Here is a 16,426-nt window from a genome sequence, read left to right as displayed (position 1 = left end):
GGATTAAGGTTTTAAACACAAGACCCCAAATCATAAAATTCCTAGAAGAAAACAGAGGGAAATAGATAGACATTGGTCTTGGGAATGATTTTTTGGATTTGACACCAAAGCACATGCAACAAAATTAATTAAGTGGGACTATGTCAAACTAAAAAGTTTCTGCACGGCAAAAAAAGGAAACAATTAACAAAATGAAAAGACAACCTATGGAATTGGAGAAAATATTTGCAGACCATGTATCTGATAAGGGGTTAATATCCAAAATATATGAGGGACACATACAGCTCAACAGCAAAATATAAATAAATTACCCAATTTAAAAAATGGACGAAGGACCTGCATAGACATTTTTTCCAGAGAAGACATGCAAATGGCCAAAAGATATATGAAAAGGTGTTCGACATCACTAATCATCAGGGAAATGGAAATCAAACCCACAATGAGATATCACCTTACATCTGTTAGGATGTCTATTATCAAAAAATCGGAAGATAACAGGTGTTGGTGAGGATGTGGAGAAAAGGGAACCCTCATGCACTGTTGGTGGAAATGTAAATTAGTACAGCCATTATGGAAAAGAGTATGGAAGTTTTTCAAAATATTAAAAATAGAACTACCATATGATCCAGCAATCCCATTTCTGGGTATAAATCCAAAAGAAATAAAATTACTATTTCAGAGAGATAGCTACACTACTGTGTTCATTGTAGCATTATTCACAGGAGCCAAGATATGAAAACAATTTAAGTGCTCATCAACAGATGAATGGTTAAAGAAAGTGTGGCATTATATATATATATATAATAAATATATATTTATTAAAACTAATTAATAAATTTAGTAAAGTAAAATAATGGAATATTATTTGCCCTTTAAAAAGAAGGAAATCCTGCCATTTGCAACAACATGGATGAAGCTGAAGGACATTATGCTAAATGAAATAAGCTAGACACAGAAAGACAAATACTGTATGATCCCACTTATATGTGGAATCTTAAAAAAAAAAAAGTTTAACTCAGAGTAACAAAGAATAGAATGGTGATTACCACAGGCTGGGGAACGGAGCAAAGGGGAGATGTTAAAGGGTAAAAACAGTCAGTTATCAGATGAATAAGTGCTGGAGACCTAATGTACAGCATGGTGACTATAGTTAATAATATCATACTGTACCCTTGAAATTTGCTAAGAGAGTAGATCACAAGTGTTCTCACCAACACCACACACACAAAAAGGTAACTATGTGAGGTGATAGATATATTAGTCAGCTTCATTGTACTAATCATTTCATAATGTATACATATGTCAAAACATCATGTTGTGCCTCTTAAGTATATGCAATTTTTACTTGTCAACCATACCTCAATGGAGATGGAAATATATTTAACTTAAAACTTAGTGTTTTCAGAAAAATTAAAATATGAATGGCTTATAAATATATTAATGTATGCTCACATGATTAAGAAACCACAAACTAACTTAACTTAATGGCAAAAAATTGAACATTTTCCCCCAATATTGGGAAAAAGGCAAATATGTTCCTTCTCACCATTTGTACTGGAAGTCCTCACAAATACAGTAAGACAAAAAAGGAAATAAAGGGTATACGAATTTGGAAAGAAGAAACAAAACTGATTTTGCGGGTGAAATGATTGTCTAGGTGTAAAATTCCAAAGAACCAACCAAAAAACACCTGGAACTAATAAGTAATTATGACAAGTTTGCAGGATATAAGCTAATATACAAAAGTCAATGGCTTCTTTATATACTAACAATTAATAATCGGAATTTGAAATTTAAAACACAGTATCATTTATAGTAGCATGAAAAAATGAAATACTTAGACATAAGCCTAACAAAATATGTACAGGATCTACATAAGAAAAAGTACAAAATCCTGATGAAAGAAATCAAACAAGATCTAAACAAATGGAGAGATATTCCATGTTCATGGATAGCAAATCTCCAAATCATTAAGATGTCAATTCTTCCCAACTTGATGTTTGGTTGCATCAAAATTCATAAAGCTAGTTTATGGATATCAACAAAATGAGTCTAACGTTTATATGGAAAGGCAAAAAACCCAGAACAGTCAACGTATGAAGAAAAACAAAATTTTGGGACTGATATTACCCAATTTCAAAACTTACTATAAATCTACACTAATCAAGACAGGTAGTATTAAAAAAAGAGAAGAATAGAAGAGACACAGAGATCAAGGGAATAAAGAGAAGAGCCCCAAAATAAACCCACACAAATATAGCCAACTAATCTTTGACAAAGGGAGCAAAGGCATTTTAACGGAGAAAGGATAGTTTTTTCAATAAACAGTGCTAGAACAAATGGATTTCCAAATTAAAAAAAAAAAACCTTGATTCAGCTCTTATATTTTTCAGAGAAATTGACTCAAAATGAATCATAGACCTAAATATAAAATGTAATTCTATAAAACTTCTAGAGGAAAACATAGGTCTCTATGAAAAACCACATCTACCTGACACTGGCTTTGACAATGGGATTTTAGATACCACACCAAAAGCATGATCCACAAAAGAAAAATTAATCTATTGAATTTTATTAAAATTAAAGTGTTCTACTCTGTGAAAGACATCGTAAAGAAAATCAAAAGACAAGCCACAGACTGGGAGAAAATATTTGCAACACATATATCTACAGATCCAAAATATACGAAGAACACTTAAAACTTAACAATAAGAAAACAACCTAATTTAAAAATGGGCAACAGATCTGAACAGACACCTCACCAAAGATGATATACAAATGGCAAATAAGCATACAAAAATATGTTCAGCATATTTATCTTCAGAGAATTGCAAATTAAAACAATGAGATACCACTATACGCTTTTTAGGAAAAAAAAAAGTCAAATCTGAAATATCAAATGCTGGGAAGGATGTGGAGCGACAGAAACTCTCATCCATTGATAGTAGAAATGTCAAATGGTACAGTCACTTTGGAAGACAGTTTGTCAGTCTCTTACAAAGCTAAACATAGCCTTCCTATACAATCCAGCAAGCACACTCCTAGGTATTTACTCAATTGATTTGAAAATTTATGTTCATACAAAGACCTGCATGTGAATGTTTACAGCGATTTTATTTAAAACCTTCAAAAACTGGAAGCAACCAAGATGTCCCTCAATAGGTGAATGGATAAACAAACTGTGGCACATCCATACAATAGAATAGTATTCAGGGTAAAAAAGAAATGGGCAATCAAGCCACAAAAAGACTGGGAGGAAACTTAAATACACAAAATTGAACGTAGACAGTATGGAAAGGCTACATATTGTCTGATTTCAATTCTGTGACAATCTGGAAAAGGCAAAACACTGAAATAATAAAATGATCAGTGGTTGCCAGGGGCTTGGGAGTAGGGGCAAGCAATGAATCGATGGAGCACAGGGGCTATTTCAGAGCAGTGAAACTATACAGTGTATAGCGGATACATAGCAACATGCATTTGTCAAAACTTTACAGCACGATGAATGAAACCTAATGCATGCAAATTTTTTTAAAAATTCAATTATTAAAGGGCGCCTGCCTGGCTCATTCTGTTAAGCATTAGACTCTTGATTTTGGCTCAGGTCATGATCTCAGGGTCATAAGATTGAGCCACGCATCGAGCTCCACACTGGGACGTGGAGCCTGCTCGAGATTCTCTCTCTCCCTCTCCCTCTGCCCCTCTGCCCTCTAAAAAATTCAATTATTAAGTCAGGGATCCCAGAAAGGAATGCCAACTATGACAAGAGACTACTAACAGTATTATAAATGTATGAAATCACCTCATGGAAAAGGCTAAGGGAACAAGGTGTGAACTGAAGTCACTTTGGGAATCAGTTGAATCTCTGTCAATATAAAGAAATGATTGAATAAATTAATAAATGATTGAGAAAAGATTAATCTCCCACGCAGAAGAATTCCAAATAGTTCGTATAGATACTCTGCCCTCAAGAAAGGGGAGCATAATTCCCCACTCCGTAGGTGTGAGCCGTGCATAGTGACTTCTTTCCAAAGTATATAACAGAGAAGGGGTGTGACCGGGGAAGAATACATTTCACAGTGGAGAAACCTGATGAACACTAGCTCAGCCAGGTGATCAAGGCCAACATCGACAAACATAAATCATGTTGATGGTATGTTATGTACCCTTCATATGATGTAATGAAAATGTCACTTTACCTCTGTGATCTTCCTCCCATCAACCCATGACCTCAGTGTTATGAGAAAAAAACACCAGACAAATGCCAATAGTGGGGCATTCTGCAAAATACCTGACCAGTACCCCTCAAAACTGTCAAAGTCATCAAAAACAAGGGAAGTGTGAGAAAATGCATCAGCTAAGAAGAGCCTAAGGAGACACGATGACTAAAGGTAATGTGGGTCCTACATGGGGTCCCGGAACAGGAAAGGACATTAGGTAAAAACTAAGGAAATATGAATAAAGTATGACTTAAACCATTGAAGGATATACTTCAACAAGAAGACAAGTGAGTTTAGGGGGCAGCTAATGAGATAGGAAAAAAATTAGTCAAATTAGTGGCACATCCATACAATAGAATAGTATTTAGGATAAAAAAGAAATGGGCTATCAAGCCACAAAAAGACTGGAGGAAACTTAAATACACACAACAATTTTGTTACTAATAGGACAACTAACATTAGAAACAACAGTAACTCGATGGGAATGGTGCTCAGTTAGTTAAAGATGGTTAAAGTCTGTGTCATGTTTTGGAAGAGAATAGAAATGCTGAATGACTTTTAAATCTGATAGAAAAATGTGTCGTTCAGTATATGTATGTCATTAAGCACGTACAAACTCCAGGATAACCACCATAAAAATAAAAATCAGTCTATTTTCCAAACTGCCACAGGGGAAGAAAAGATTTGGGGTTGGAGGAAGATGTATAAAACTTTCTCCGTTCAGCAGAAGGCGGGAAAAGGAGGGGAAAACATGAAGCCAAGAACAGAAAATAGAAAACACAAAATAAGGTGGCAAAACAATAAGTACAAATATGTAAGTAATTACGGTGAATGTTGCAGGAGATGCATCTTGTGCACACCTTCAAATTCTCTTGGCTTCATCTGTCTGCCAGACACAGCCTCTGGCTCTCCTCCAGCCACTGCTGAGTGCTGGTCAGCTCTGTGTGGGTCTGTAGCCAAGAGCACTGCCCGTGTTCTCTGCCTTCTCCCACTCAGTCAACATTTTACACCACCGTGCACGGATTAGGTATTTCAACCTGTAGTTCAGGTGAGTTAAATCCCCAAGGAGCAAACAGGAGTTAGGGAGAAACCGGCAGATAAATTCCTTCTCCTGTCCTCTCTTCAACAGACTTCTCCAAGGCATGAGTATGTCCGCACAGCACGTGTGGAGATGTACTAAGACACAAAGCAAGTACACCTGTCAAGCGTTAGCACCGTCTCATGGCTTGTTGTGAAGTCTTTACATGTGCTTTCCATTCTCCCTGCCTTGGTTATCTTTTCTCTCTCTCTTAACACCCTGGGATTGCTTTAGGTTCTGACTTTAAGACAACTGTAAAAAAAAAAAAAAAAGAAAGAAAGAAAGAAGGAAGGAAGGAAGGAAGAAAGAAAGAAAGGAAGGAAGAAAGAAAGAAAAAAAGGAAAGTCCACCTACCAAAATAAAGAGATTATAAAATTACGTTTAAATCCAGTGACACCCTTACAAGAGACACACCTGAAATAAAATTGGTTAGTAATGTTGAAATGAAAGCATAGAAAAGATACCCCATGGCCACCGGCCACCACCACCAACAACAAACTACTGTAGCAATATGAACATCAGGCAAGATAAAATTTAAGGTACAGTATATTATGTAATTCATTACATATTATATACTTATATATTACGTAAAGAAATCAATCCACCAAGGAAATATAACAATAATGAATTTATATTTACCTCCCAAAATTAACTCAAAATGTACAATACAGAAACAGACAAAATTACGAAGAAAAAAATGACCAATACAGAAACGTGATGGGAGATTTGAACAAGCCATTTTAGGAATTATATATAAGCAGACAAAATATTAAAGCATAAAAGGTTTGAACAATGAAATCAACACCTATCTTCTAATAAATGTATAGAGGATGTTCAGCCAACAAATAGAGAAAATGTATTCTTTTCTAGTACACGTGAAGCACTTACAAAAAACTGACCACATGTAATACTAAGACAGAGAATAAATCTCAACACCAAAAAAATCAATGCCTATGGACCATTTCCTCTTGTGACAATAAAACCAAATTAGAAAGCACCCATAAAAGTTAATTCCAAACAAAACAAAACAAGCAAGAGCATGTTGGAAACTTCAGAGACTGCATTACTAAGCAACTCATTGTGGACAAGGGCAGAGCCATAGAAATTACAAAATATTTAGCATGGCCTTTCATTGAAAGTTGCATATCAAACCCATGTAGCTAGAAGAGTACTTAGAGGAGAATTTGTAACTGCAAATGCACTGATTAAAATAAAAGATATAAAATAAATCAGTGTTGTTTAACTCAGGGACCAATGAAAAGATCAGAAACAGAAACAAGAACCAAGAAAATAAAATATTAAAATTTAAGAGCAGAAAGTAATGGAATAAAAAAACAAGAAAACAATAGAAAAGATCAACAAAGACAAAAGCTATTTCTCTTTTCAAAAAACTAATAAAATTGGCTTCCAACAAGGTTGAACAAAGGAACAAAGAGAAAAGGCATAAATATCCAAAATTAGGAATAAAGAGGAGCTATAACTAAAAAAGAGACTTTAAAAATCACAATAAATGACAATTGGCTTTCTGTTTTTAAATGTGAAAACCTACAGAAATTTCATATTTCTAGAAAATAAAAATTGCCAAAATTAGCTTAAGAAGGAATAGGAAACCTGAATAAATCAAGCCATTAAAGAAATAAAGTGATAAACAAAAGTAACCCCTCCTCAAGAAAAAGATCTGTCCTTAAATAGAAACTTGATATGTGACAAAGAGAATGTCACAAGTTGATAGAGAAAAGAATGAATTCTTCGCTCAACAGTACTGAGACAATTGGCCATCCCTACTGAAAAAAGTAAAAACTAGGTTCCTACAATTTCATCATATAAAGAAAGTATTTCCCAGCAAATTAAGAAGCCAAATCAAAGAGGCAAATTTTTTAAACATTTAGGCAAAAAAGTAGAAAATGTCTTCAAGGCAGAGAAAGATTTCTGAGACAAGGCATTATAAAAGAAGAGAAATATTGATAAATTTGACTGCCTTTTAATTAAAGACTTTCTTCAACAATAGCTACCACAAGCGAAGGGGAAGACAAGCTACAACAGCCACTGTGGAAAATAGTTTGGCACTGTCTAATAAAACTGAAGATATGCACACCTGACAATTGAGAAATTCGTCTCCTAGGTATAGTCCCTGGAAAGACTCAAGTACGTGTGCACAGGGAGATATGTACAAGAATGTTCAGCGTGATATTGTTCGAAATATCCAAAAACTAGATGGAAAAACACAAATCAATGGCAGGATGGGTAAACCGTGGAATGTTCGTTGGATAAAATAGCGTCAGCAGGGAAAATGAGTAACTATGGCTACACATCACAAGAATGAATCAAATAAACCCAGGTTGAGTCAAAGAAACGCAAAGTAAAAAAAAACTACAAAATGATTTCACTTCTATAAAGCTCAAAAGTGGACAAAACTAACCTATAGTGTGTTTAGGGATTTCTACAAGGGTAGCTAAACTATACAAAAAAGCAAAGCTGTGATAAATAAAAATCAAGACAGTGGTACATACAGGAGAGGGGAAACAAGCATCAGGAAGGGACACATGATGGAATTCTGGAGCAGGTAACTTACTACTTCTTAAATTGGTAATTTCCATGAGTATTCACTTTGTAATTATATGGAACACTTGTCTTAAACTGAAACCACAGACTAGGAGAATATCTTTGTAATACATACAACTAACAAATGATTAGCTTTCAGAATTCACATATATATTTTTTAGGTCTTCAAATTAGTAGGAATAGGAGGGCAAAAGATATGAATAGCAATGTGATAATTATATATATACATAATTTTATACATATAATTTATCTATAAAAGCTATAAATTAATATATATCTTAAATATTAAATATCTAATTTAATATATATTAAAAGTTCTCAGTCTCATTAGTAATGTGAAAGAAGATTCCAAAAAAAAAGAGTAAGCATTGCTAAGAGAGCCATCCAAAATAAGGTGGGGAGGACATTGGGGAAGCAGAGTCTATGCACCTTTTAGTTTCAATTCTTGGAACACCAAGAACTGGCCTTTCTTCAGTGGCAACTTGTCAATTGCACTTTAACCACCTTCTGGAACACATTTTTTTTACTTTGGATTGAGAACTCTCTACCAAAAACCAATAGCAAATAGAAATAATGGAACATCTACTAGTCAAATAGCCAATCATGTATTAGATAGTCAGTTTAACTCTGTCAGTACCAATCATAATCCCTTCAAAACAAGTTATGTAACTTTCTGGATTTTTCTTCATAAGCCTCTACTCCCCACTTGCCCTTACAATTTGGAGCACACTTTCAATTTTGGTCTGCTCTGTGTCTCCCAGATTGCAATCCCTAAATCCCCCACGGTTGCTTTAGAGCCTTTTCTTGGTCAATAGTAAATGGGGAAAATTCAGATTAAAACAATGATGGAATGTCATTTTATAGCCATCAGACCAGCAAACATTAAAAGCCTGACAACACCAAGTATTGGTGAGGCTATGGAAACACAGATCTCTACTTACACTCCTGGGAGTGTGTTTGGGGAGCAATTTGGCCATATTTAACAACTTTAAAAAAGAGCACATCCTGTGGCCCAACAAAGCAGTTTTCCATGGTGCAGAAGGAGCCTTTTATAAGAATTTTTATCCTTGCTATTGTTTGCAATGGCAAAATTAGAAACAACTTTACTGTTCCTAAATAAAAGAAGGGGTTAATAAACCATAGTAATACAATTACATTGCAACACAATGCGATGTCATATAGCAACTAGAATGAACTAGAGATTCAAGTATCAAGATGGAAAGCAAATTGTAGAATATGCATAGTAACATACCATTTGTATAAACTTTGAAAACATGCAAAACAACACCACATATTGTTTATGATGCATACATATGTAGCAATAGTACAAAAATACGCAGGAGAATGATAAACACTGAATTTAGGGTGGTATTTGCCTCAGGGGGAGGGAGGGGAAAAAATGAGATCCACGCGGAGCATACAGAGCTTCAATTATGTCTGAAATATTTTACTTATTTAAAAATTACCAGAACAGAAAGAAAAGAAAATCTATCATTTTAATTCACTAGATTAACAAGTTACAGTAGAAGAAACATGTGATCATCTCAGTAGATTCAGAAAAAGCATTCAATAAAATTCAGCAACACTAATTCATGATCTAAAAAACCCTTAAACTGGGAAGAAAATCTTAACCTGGTAAGAACTCTCTACCAAAAACCAATAGCAAATATCATACATAATGGTGAAATCTTGGCAGTGTTTTTTTTTTTTTTTTTTAAGTCAAGAGCAAAGGTGTCTGGAGGTCCTAGTGTCATGTGAAGGGATGGAAAGAAGAAAAGTAAATGTAAGCATCACTGAGATAATTTTTTGTGCTTATCAGATTGGCAGGAATTAGAATGGCTGATAACACCACATACTTTGGAGGATGGGTGGAAATGAAGACCTGTCACTGTCGGCGCAAGGCTATAAAATGGGCACACCACTTCAAAGACTAAATTGTTCACATCTGGTAAAGTTGAAGATGTGTACGTAAGATGATCCAGCAATTCCGCCTTTAGATTTTTTTGATGGAAAAACAATTAGGAAGCAACCTAGATGTCCATAAATAGAGAATAAATAAATCAAGGGCAGGTCATTCATACAGTGAACTACTATACAGCTGTTACATTAAGTGAACCAAAAGTACATTACGTGAGGGGGTCAAGTCTCCAAAACATAACATGAAATGAAAAACATCAGTTGCAGAAGGACACAGTAGGATACAAATGGTGTTGATTTTAAGAACCCAAAAAGCAACACTACATTTGGTTTATGGTTACATGCATTAAATGCACAAAAACTGGTATGGAGTGATTTTTTAAAAAAAAGCAACTTTAAGCTAATGGTTACCTCTGGGGAGGACAGAAAAGGTGGGGACTTTAGCCAGATCTGTGATTTTTCTTCCTTAGAAAAAGAAGAGAGGGTTACAACAAATACAGCAAAATGTTAACCTCTGGAATCTGGCTAATGAGGTAGGAGTGTCTCCCAGATCATTTTTTACCTTCATCGGTGCATGTTTGAACAATTTTATTGTTAAAATGATGTAGTTTTAAAAAAGAAGATGAAAGATCATGGCACAGGGGAACCTCAGACTCCAAAGAAAACTCAGAAGCATATTAATCCATTTCCCAAGAGTCCTCCAGTCTTGGCTTTCATGCCCCTGGTGATGGGGAGCTCATTACCTTCAGGCAACCTGCTTCAGTTCTGGACAGGCTTGGCCTCTTAAAACAGTTGTCCTCATTCTGTGCCCAAAATCTGCCTCCTTTCACTGCCCATGGTTCCAGCACCTGGGTTGTAGCTTTGCCCTCATGTACTCAGCTGGGAGTCCAAACCAAACCCTTGGACCCTGGCCCTAGCTCTGGCATGACCTCCTGAGTAGGACTTCCCAGGCTCTTGCTATCATCTCTCCATCTATGAATTGCATGCTTTGAATGGTCCCTCCAGGCTCTGATATCCAAGAATTCTGTAAGATAAATGTATTTCACCAGATTAACAAGTTACAGTAGAAGAGGTTCTGGCTCAGCAGAACCTTTTAGAAAAACAGAACTATTTTATTTAAAGAAGTTCACCTCTTTAAAAAGTGTACATATTTCTTTAGAAAAAAGACTTAACATTTTGTCCTAAGACTTGCCTGGTGAGCTTGCTCCATTCAACAAGACTAGAAATGCAGTGCACAGGCGAAGCAAAGGCCTGGCCAGGGTAGTGGAGGGGAGCTACTCGAGGTAGCAGCTCCGCCTGCTAAAGCCCTGTGCATCCCGGGCCCAGTGTGGCTCAGTGGAGAGGATCCTCCCAGCCTCTCTCCAGGGGAAGCCTCATAGCTGGCCTCCTAGGGAAAACGGGAAGGAGGGCCTTCAACCTGCTCTTTCTTCACCTATGGAAGCCCTTCTCATCATTCGGAACCCAAAAGAGCAGCAGCCTCTCTGAGGCTGGCCTTCTCTCCTGCAAGAGAATGAGCTCCCCTCTCTGTAGGCCTTACCGTCTATCTCTCACATAGCCCCGCAAATTGTGGCTTAACACACTCTCACTTCTTAGGTGCCAGGCACACTTGCTGACTTATTTCGGTAGGTGCTATGATGAATCTCCATTTACAGATGGGGACATTAAGGCACAGAGAGATTGAGGCACTGACCTGAGCTCATGGAGCTAGTTTTTAACAGAACTGAGGTTCGAATCTGGACAATCTGGTTTCTGGAGCCTACGTCTTTTTCTCCTACGGTGCTAGGCTGATTGGAGTCCTCCTGAGCGCTCCTGTTTGAGTTGTCTATATACATGTCTTATCACCTCCACTAGTTCATCTGTTTTGTAAGTTGCTTACTCTCACTGAACACTTTATTATGTACATTTTTCCATGCCATTAAATATTATTCTGCTACATCATTTTTACTGACAGCCTCGTGATCCACTGTGATATGGAACCAGCCCAACTGTCAGACATTTAAGTTACTTTCCCATTTTCACTACCATCTATATCTATGACGTTTCAGTAAATACACTTATAATTAAATCTCTGTGCACATCCCCGGCTGTTTCTTTACAATCTGTTCCAGAAGGAACCACCAGATCAAAGATGTACACACTTTTGAGACTTCTGATATGTATTGCCAAATTACCCCTGGAAAGATTCACCAGCAGTGAATGGAAGAACCTGTTCCCCGGGGTCTTGGCCAACTCAGGCTACAACCACGAGGTAAGAAAATAAGAAGTCAGCCTCTGGTGGCGGTGGGGTGTGAGAGGAATACTATTGTTTCAACTTATTTTTTTGTTTAGAAGTAAAGTTTTTTACTTCTTTATTGATTATTCACATTTCTTCTTTTGTGAATATCCTTTGCCTATGATTCAAATCAGTATTTTTATTTCTTATCAGTTTGCAAGAAAAGAGAGAGAAAGAGAGGGCAAAACAGAAGATAAAATTGCTCCTTTCATTCCTCCCCTGTGGGCAGAGGCAGGAGCTAATAAGAATGTTTTATTTGCAGACTTTTATCGAAGCTTTTGCGAACATAAACCCCAACAAACCCATGCCCCTTCTAGCTTGCAGGGTCTGAGTGGTAAGGATGTCCCTGGCAGCCACCCCACCCTGCCCTACATACTGCCTGCCGCACCCAGGGAGGGTGCACCCCGATGCAGGAATCAGACCACCACCCAGATCCAAATCCCAGCCCTCCTGTGTACAACCACAGGACCTTGAGCAAGCTGTTCAGCCTCTCCCTGCTTCCTCGTTTTACTCCCTGGCACCCCTTTCTAAATAAATTAACACACAAGAGCCTGTTCTTCAGGCTCTGCTTTCAGGGATACACAGGCTAAGCGAGATCCTAAGAGAGACACAGCTAAGGGGTTACGAGATTTCAGAGGATAATCTAGGTAGGCTTCCAGGAAAAGGTGGCATTTGGGTGAAGCCTTGAAGCCTGGCCATGCAGTGATGGGAGGAAAGGCCTGAGCAAAGTCTTTGATGCACAAATACCCAGGGCATGGATGAGAGAGGAGGGGCTTAGGTTCTCTGAAACTGTATGGATAAAGCAGACTCATGGAAAATAAGATGGGAAAGAGAAGCAGAAATCATACCTCGAAGGGTCTCGAATGTTTGGTAAGGAGTGTGGACTTCTGAAGGCAACAGGTAGCCAAGAGGTCAGTTCTGGGTTTTAGAAGAACCGGTTGGCTGTGATGCAAGACAGATGAGCTCAGGGACCACACCTGACCCTGGAAAAGCGCAGACCAGTCCAGAGGCTCTCGGGTGGTTCTGTGGAGGGATGAGAAGGACTGAACCATAGCTGGGCTGTGGAGCTGGGGAGAGGACAAAGGAAAAACCGGAATCTACAGGACTTAATCCGATAAGGATTGAGGGAGAGGATAATGCTCACCCTATTTAATATGCTCTGTCAGCGCCATTATTTGCCTATTTTAAGTAAGATGCCATTTCTGTCCAGGAGCAAAGACTCTTTATGTTGCTCAGTGGTACAAGACTCAATCCATTTAGTCCAATAAATTGATGATTTACTCCAATAAATTTAATGATGATGTGAACTGATTCCCAAACTCCTCCGCACAGCCAGACCGAGAGTTCCGGGGAAGAGCTGTACAGACATGGTGTGAGGCTGTGTGGCCAGGAAACTCATAACAAATTCCTGTTGAGGCAATGCAGTAGATAGATTAGTCGGCTAGTGCCAGCCAGTGTAACGAGCATCCCCCAAATATCAGTGGTTTAACAAGGTAAGAGTTCATTTGACACTCCTGCAACGTCCAATGCATATGTTGCCTCTGGTCATCTCTCCCGGGGCGCCTGGGGACCCTGGTGCCTCCGGCTAGTGATTCTTCTAAGCTCTTCACTAGATCCTTTGCATCCAGTTCAAGAATGAGGGACGAGAGAGGGTGTAAAGGACTGGGTGCCCCAGGACTGGGTTCTATGTAACCCAGAAGGGACACCTATCATTTCCACTGACCTTCCACTGCAGAAGGGAGTCAACCGTGTAGAGAAGGGCAGTTTCTGGCTGAGCAGCTGCCTCCCTGCAGCAGCCGTACACTGTGGAAGGGGAGCGTGAGTCTCTGACAGTTGGCAGTGAGCAAGACACCATTGCTGCCCTCAGAGAGCTTTCATCCTGGTGGGGAGGTAGACAAGACGCTCCAAAAAGGAATGTGCTAGAGACAGTGCTGTTGGGGTGGGCGGGCCTGGGGGCATTGGGCTCAGGGCTTCTTGTAGGTAGGGGCATCTAAGCTGAGACCTACAGGGGGCGTGGAGCTCGCCAGGAAGAAGGAAAGAGAATGTTCCAAGCAAAGGAAGCAGAACACACAAAGGAGGGAAAAGCAAAGTACGCCATGTTCTAGGAACTAAAAGAAATTCAGGAGAGACCATAAGGAGGGGGAAGCAAGAGATGGAGCTGGGGAGGTAGGCAGCCCATTCACCCCCTCTGCCAACAAATATTTACTGAATGTCTGGTCTATGCCAGACCTTGTTCTAGGCAATGGGGACAAAGCAGTGGATCACACAGACAAGCTCATGAGGGCTTTCTGAGCCAGGGTCAAGGAAGCTGGACTTAAGTCTAAGGGCACACGAGCCCCTGAAGGGATTCAGGTTTGGGTCCCTCCAGCCAAGACATTTAGGGCAGGAACAGAGAGAGCCTGGGTCCTGCCACCCTCTGCAACCCTCCGAGGCGGGAAGGAGCTGTCAGGGCCACAGTCTGGAAGTGGCAGCTGTGTGTGGATCCAATTTCCGGCATTTGGGCAGGTGCCCTTTGCTGCGGATGGTTTGTTTACTCTGCCATTTGTTGTAATCATTTCTGATCTTTTGCTTATTGTGTCAAAGATAAACACCGCTTGGCTGGTCCCCCGGGAGCAGGACGCCTGTTCCACGGGGCTTTGTGAGCCGCCACTTTACACTTGAAACAACCTGTTATTTCCTCTCTTGAAAGAGGCTCATAAAATGATAGATGAATCTCCAGTAACTATAATACCCTCCTAATGGTTAGAGAAACTGGAGCCATAGAGCAGGAGCGCAGTCTAGAAGAAAAATAAGAGAGTTAGAAAGACAAGCTTTAAAATATAATGGTGTCGTAATGGGCGAAATGAAACACACGGAGGCTATTAGAATTCTGCCCGATGCATCTTGAGCATGGCGTTCGCCGGAGAGCGGCCCCCTCTGCCAACAGCCTCTTCTTCCCCTGCAGCGGATGCCGTCATGGCGTTTGTTGAATGACTGAACAATGACCGTGTTTGCTGAATGACAAAATCCACAAATACTGTTTACTGTGCAAGTGATAGATAAGTTCCTAAACATAGTGTCGGGCCCCCTGCAGGCACTGGAGAAATGCATGCAGATGAGACAGATGAGTCTAAATGTTCAACATGCAGGGAACTCAAAAACCATGGGTATTGCCGGGGCTCCAGGCCCTGTGTTGGACGCTCTGCGAGTTCACAGACCTCCAAAGCCTCACAGCTAGCAGCTGATGGGGGACAGGTGATAGGTGTGGTCATTATCTCAGGTAAGCATGAAGATTAAAGACACTGAACCCCAAAACATATGTATGTGCAAAATAATGTTCCAGGGAAAACAATGGGACCAGCATTGTTTCCCCGTGACATGCAACCAACTCCAAAATGTCTTGTAATGACTGCAAAGTGTCCCTTTGATTTCTATTTAGCTCAGTTGTGCAGGCTGCGTTTTCTTTTTTTTTCTTTTTTTTTTCTTTTTTTTTTTCTTCTTGATGTAGTGTCCCATGAGTCATTGTTTGTGCATAACACCCAGTGCTCCACACAGAATGTGCCCTCTTTAATACCCATCACCAGGCTAACCCATCCCCCCACCCTCCTCCCCTCTAGAACCCTCAGTTTGTTTTTCAGAGTCCATCGTCTCTCATGGTTTGTCTCCCCCTCTGACTTACTCCCCTTCATTCTTCCCCTCCTGCTATCTTCTTCTTTTTCTTTTTTCTTAACATATGTTGCATTACTTGTTTCAGAAGTACAGATCTGTGATTCAACAGTCTTGCACAATTCACAGCGCTCACCATAGCACATACCCTCCCCAATGTCTATCACCCAGCCACCCCATCCCTCCCACCCCCCACCACTCCAGCAACCCTCAGTTTGTTTCCTGAGATTAAGAATTCCTCATATCAGTGAGGTCATATGATACATGTCTTTCTCTGATTGACTTATTTCACTCAGCATAACACCCTCCAGTTCCATCCACGTCGTTGCAAATGGCAAGATCTCATTCCTTTTTATGGCTGCATAATATTCCATTGTGTATATATACCACCTCTTCTTTATCCATTCATCTGTCGATGGACATCTTGGCTCTTTCCGCAGTTTGGCTATTGTGGACACTGCTGCTATAAACATCGGGTGCACATACCCCTTCGGGTCCCTACATTTGTATCTTTGGGGTAAATACCCAGTAGTGCAATTGCTGGATCGTATGGTAGCTCTATTTTCAACTGTTTGAGGAACCTCCATACTGTTTTCCAGAGTGGTTGCACCAGCTTGCATTCCCACCAACAGTGTAGGAGGGTTCCCCCTTCTCCGCATCTCCGCCAACATCTGTCATTTCCTGACTTGTTAATTTTCAGGCTGCGTTTTCTAAAAAGATGGCCATGGGGCG

The sequence above is a fragment of the Zalophus californianus genome, chromosome 4, assembly GCF_009762305.2.
Source record: "Zalophus californianus isolate mZalCal1 chromosome 4, mZalCal1.pri.v2, whole genome shotgun sequence".
Classification (NCBI taxonomy): domain Eukaryota; kingdom Metazoa; phylum Chordata; class Mammalia; order Carnivora; family Otariidae; genus Zalophus; species Zalophus californianus.
Note: the sequence above shows the minus strand (reverse complement) of the source record.